Genomic DNA, 6,000 nt, shown 5'->3' with positions numbered 1-6,000 from the left:
AAGGAATTGCATTAAGTCTGTACATTGATTTAGAGAGAATTAAGATATTGCTAGGTTTATTCTCCAATCCATGAACACAGTATGTCTCTCAATTGATTTAGGTCTACTATGTTTTCTTTCCGCAATGTTTTATTGTTTTCACCACAAAGATCTTGAACATGTTTTGTTAAATGTGCATCTAAGTTTCTATGAGTCTGTTTCTATTGCCAGAGGGGAGGAGAATGGGTGGATGGGTAAAATGGTGAAGGAGAATACAGTCAATAATATTGTGATTACTTTGCATGGTGACAGATGATTATTTGAATTAGTGGGGTGATCACATTGTAAGGTATAAAAATGTGGAATCACTATATTGTACACCTGAAATTAATATAACTAACATAATATTGTATACCAACTATACTTAAATAAAAAATAAAAATAGAAAAATGTATTTATATTTATCTTGTCTACTAATCAAATAATATATTTTAAAAATTTATATCTCAAATCGCACATTGCTAATGTATAGAAATATTATTGATTTTTGCGTGTTGACCTTGTATCCTGAGACCTTGCTTGACTCACTTATTTAGTTCTAGGATTTTATAGATTCCTTGACATTTTCTAAGTAGATGATTATGTCATCTGTGAATAGGAGAAATTTTCTAATATCCTTTGAGAACCCCTCTCTTTTCCTTCCATTGTTTGTTCCTCATAAATTTTTTGTTCCTCTCCTTCCTCAGTATTCCATTTAAATCTACATATTATGATTTTTGCTATATCTGTATGCTTTTGATTTTTCCATGCCTTTTGTCCTGACTAGGCATTCCACTACAATGTTGAATAGGAGTGGTTGATAGTAGACTTTCTTGCTTTTTTCCTCAACTTAGGGAGAAAAATCAGACTTTAGCATTAAAAATGTTATTAGCTATATTGGATTTTTTTGAGTTGGGGCAGGACCTGAGACTTGCTTCTATTCAGTAAAATATAGCAAAGGTGATGGGATGTCACTTTCTTGATCAAATTATGTTATATGGCAAAGAGGATAAAATGTCACTCCCATAATTATATCACATTATGTAAGACTTCATTTTAACAGATTAGAATAAGAGATTATTTTTGTTGGATTGATAAAGTAAACAGCCACGTTGAGGAAACTCATGTGGCAAGGAACTTCAGTCAGCTTCTAGGAACAGCAGGTGACCTCTCATGCCTGAGAGTGGCTGCCAATGGACTGCCAGAAAAAAATTAGGGCTTTTAGCCATACTGCTGCAAGGAAACTAATTATGCCCCAAATTTGAATGAGTTTGGAAGTGGATCTTTCCCCAGTCAAGCTTATGATGAGACTGCAGCTTTAGCAGATACCTGGATTGCAGATACCCTGAAACAGAGAACAAAATTAAGCTGTGCTCTGACTTCTGCCCTACAGAAACTGTGAGATAATAAATGTACCTTTTTTAAGTCACTGAGTTTGTGGTAATTTGTTATGGAGCAATAGAAAACTAATACAGATTGTAATGTTTACTCGGTGGATATATCAGTTATTATGATGTAATGTACCTCTTCATTCTTCATAATTTTCTTTTCTTGGAAGTCTAATCTATCTGATGTTAATAAAGCCACTCCAGCTCTTTATTATTAATATTTACATGATATACATGTTTCCATCATTTTACTTCAATCCTCCATATATCAAGATATTTGAAGTAAGTTTCTCATAGGCACCAATTTTGGGGTCCTGTTTTTTATTCATTACGACAAATTCTCTTTTAATTATCCTGCTTAGATCATTTACATTTAATGTAGTTATTGATATGTTTGGATTTAGATCTACCATTTTATTATTTGTTTTCTGATTGTCCCCTCTGGTTTTTATTCCTTCATTTCTCCTTTAATTCCTCTTTTTCAGATTCTCTGAGCATTTTTTAATATTCCTTTTAATTTATCTATTGTGTTTTTTAACTTTATCTCTGTATATTATAGGGAATATAATGCATACATCCAAGTTTTCACGATCTACTTAGAATCAATATTTTATCAAATCAAGTGGAATATAGAAACCATACTAACATTTAGGTCCCTCTATCCTCCTCCCTTTATGTTGTGTATTATATCTACATACATTGAAAATCCCATTAGACCATGTTATACATTTTTCGGGGGTGGGGTTGCTTTTTCTGGCTTTATTGGAATATAGTAGACAATTAGTTGCTTGCATTTACATTGTGCAATTCAATGAATTTTTTCAATTATAGTTGTCATACAATAATATACCAGTTTCAGTTGTATAACATAGTGGTCAGAGATCCACATAACTCGCAATGAAGTGATCGCCCCTAATCTAGTAGCTTTCTTCTCCCTTACATATTTATTACAGCAGTATTAACCATCTCCTCTATGCCACACTATATATCTCCATGTCTATTCTGCAACTATCCATTTGTACCTCTTAATCCCTTTTCATTTTTTTGCCCTCCCAACCCCCTCTCATCTAATAGCCCTCAAACTATTCTATGTATCTATGAGTTTATTTCCATTTTTATTGTTGTTGTTGTGTATTTTGCCCTATAGATTCCATACGTACGTGAAATCATGTGATATTTGTCTTTCTCTATCTGACCCATTTCATTCAGTGCAATAACCTCTAGGTCCATCAAGACGATATCTTTTTCCATCCCCTTCCTTTTAGTCTGTGTGTATCTTAATCTGAAGGGAGTCTCTTGTAGGCAACATATGTAGGGGTTTTGTTTTCTTATCCATTCAGCCACTCTATCTTTTGGTTGAAGCATTTAATTCTTTTCCATTCGAGGTACTTGTTGATAGGAATGTGGTTATTACCATTCTTTATTTCTGCTTTCAATACATGTTTTTTCTTCTTAAAGAAGTCTCTCCAACATTTCCTGTAATATGGGCTTGGAGCTCATAAATTCCTTTAGCTTATTTTTGTTTGGGAAGCTCTTTATCTATCCTTCAACTCTAAAGGATAGCTTTGCTAGATAGAGTATTTTTGGTTGTAGATCCTGGGTTTTCATCATGTTGAATATTTTGCGCCAAGCCCTTCTGTTCTGAATAGTTTCTTTTGAGAAATGAGCTGCGAGTCTTATGGGTGTTCCCTTGTAGGTAACTAACTGCTTTTCTCTTGCTGCTTTTAAGATTCTCTCTTTGTATTTAATGTTTGGCATTTTAATTATGATGTGTCTTGGTGTGGGCCTCTTTTGGTTCCTCCTTCTTGGGACTCTCTGAGCTTCCTGGGATATATGTCTATTTCCTTCACCAGGTTAGGGAAGTTGTCTATCATTATTTCTTCAAATAGCTCTTCAATGTCTTGCTTTTTTCCAGTACCCCTATAACACAAATATTTTTACATATAATAGTGTCTCATAAGTCCTTGAATTATTATTATATTCTTGGCTTCTTTTTTTCTTGCCATTCTGATTTAGTGTCCTTGGATTCCCCATCCTCTATATAGGTCATTTGATCCTCTTCTTTAATCACTCTGTTTATTCACACTTAATATACTTTTCATGTCAGATAATGTGTTCTTCATTTCTAACTGGTTCCCTTTTATAATTTCCATTTCCACTTTTATGCTTTTTATCTCTTTGTTAAAGTTCTCACTGAATTCATCTACACTTCCCTTAAGTTCATTGAACATCTTTATAACCAGTGTAATGAACTCTGCATCTGTTAGATTGCTTGACTCCATTATTTCTGGATCTTTGTTCTGTTCTCCCATATGGTTTCTGCTTCCTTGTCTTCCCATTTTGTCTGCCTTTCTGTGTCTGTTTCTATGTACTAAGCAAAGCTCCTAAGTCCCCTGTTCTTATTAATGTGGCTTTGTGTAGTAGATGTCCAGTGGCCCAGTCCTGAGAGGATTCAGCTGCAGGGCAAGTTTAGCCCCAGCCTCTGCCCCTCCAGGGCCACCTGTTAAGATTCAGCAAGCAATCCACAAATGCTGTGCTTAGAGTTGCCTCAAGAGGCCACACCAGAAATTCATGTCAGCTTCCACCATTGTGAGTCTAGGCGCAGCTCAGCAAGGGACATCTGACTTGCTGAGGACACCCCTGGATGTAGCTTGGGTGGAGCCATGAGTTGGGGAGGCAGAGTTTCAGGGAATCCTCTGGGAAGAGCGACCTCTGTTATCCAGTTTGGTGAGTCTCAGCTATGGTGGTGCTGAGTCTGTGCACTGGGAGGGGGTAGGCTCAACAGAGGAATAATAGATACCACTGGCACTTCTGTACAGAGCGAGTCTTACCTTGGCCCTCAATCCGACAACTCAGTGTCCTCCTGTCAGTCCCTGGTGCCCCCCCCAAGCAGCTGACCCAGCACTGGTGCACTGAGTGAGCAGGTTTGTCACTGTGAAAGTCTGCTCATGGACATGGTCCCTTTAAGAGGCATCTGCAGCTGCTGGCTGCCACTGCCGCAGCCTCTGTCCCACTTAGCTGCTCAGGACTGGGCAGCCTCGCATCTTGCCCAGTCTTACCTTCTCCCTTTGCAGGGTGATTTCTTATTTCTCTCCCTAGTTGTAAGGTTTATTCATCTAGATCCCAGGCAATTTTCCTTGCTGTTTGCTTCTCTTTTCTGTCACAACTTTGATTTGGTTGCCAGAGGGATGAACAGAGCCTCTATCATCTATGCCATTTTTTTTGTCTCTATACTTTTTGTTTTTAATCAAAGAGTATATTTTAAAAAACTGGTAAAGAGAAGAACTTCTCTCAGCTATCCTTTTATAGAGATCTGCTGGCAATAGATTCTCTCGGTTTCCCTTCTTTGGACAATGTTTTTATTTCACTGTCTTTGCTGAAAGCTATTTTTGCTGGACATATTATCTTGGGTTGACTGTTCTTTCATCATTTAAAAATATTGCATACTTCTTTATGACCTCCTTGGTTTCTGATGAGAAATTCAGTCATTTGGATTCTTACCCTAAGTACAATGTATCATTTTTCTCTATCTGCTTTAAATATATTTTCTTTGTCTTTCTTTTCACTAATTTAAGTACAACATGTCTGGGCATTGATTCATATGAGTTTATCCTGTTTGGAGTTTGCCGAAATTCTTGAATCTGCAGGTTTTTTACTTTTGCTAAATTTGGAATGTTTTCAGTTATTATATCTTTAAATATTTTTTTCCTGCATCACACTTTTTCTCCTATCATGAGATTCCAAAGGTATGCATGTTAGATCTTTTGTTATTATCCTACGGGTCCTTGTGGCTATGTTCATTTATCTCTCAATTTTTCCTCTGTTTTTTTTTCAGACTAGATAATTTCTATTAATATATCTTCACATTTACTGACTCTTTCATCTTCATTCTTCTATTGAGCCCACATAATCACCTTTAAAATTTCAGTTATTATATTTTTCAGTTATATCATTTCAATTTGGTTCTTCTTCTACCTTACTCCTTTGCTGAGACTTTCTATCTTTCTATTCATTTCAAGATTGTTTGCTCTCACTGAAAAATTTTTATAACACCTACTTAAAAGTTTTTTTTAGATAGCTTGAACATCTGTGTCATGTGTCATCTCAGCATTGGTGTCTATTGATTGCCTCTTCGATGGACAATCAACAGTTGAGGTTTTCATGCTGAATAATTTTGGCTTGTATCCTGGACATGTTTAATATTATGCTATTGGATCTTAAATATTGTTTTAATCCCACAGAGTAATGTTTATATATTTGTGTTAACTTGTAGTCAACATAGTTGGGTCCAGATCACAAGTTCTGACCTGCCTTTTGTGAATCCTGGCTCCAAAGTCAACTAAGTTCTCAAAACTTTTGCAGTGCTATTTATATCTGTCTTATATATGTGTTATCCATGGCTAGTCTAGGATTTGAGTTGTGTCTGCTTTCTAGTTCAGTTATTTCAGTCTTTGTTATGTTGTTTAAGATTAGATCCAAATGCAGGTCAAGGTGAACCTAGGAGTTCATAAACGACTTCTCCAAAATTTCCCTGATACTTTGCAGGTCCTTGGAGTTCCCATTTTTGATCCTTTGGCAAGAAACATGAGTCTTT

The sequence above is a fragment of the Rousettus aegyptiacus genome, unplaced genomic scaffold, assembly GCF_014176215.1.
Source record: "Rousettus aegyptiacus isolate mRouAeg1 unplaced genomic scaffold, mRouAeg1.p scaffold_m13_p_9, whole genome shotgun sequence".
Lineage (NCBI taxonomy): Eukaryota > Metazoa > Chordata > Mammalia > Chiroptera > Pteropodidae > Rousettus > Rousettus aegyptiacus.
This window is presented reverse-complemented; position numbering follows the sequence as displayed.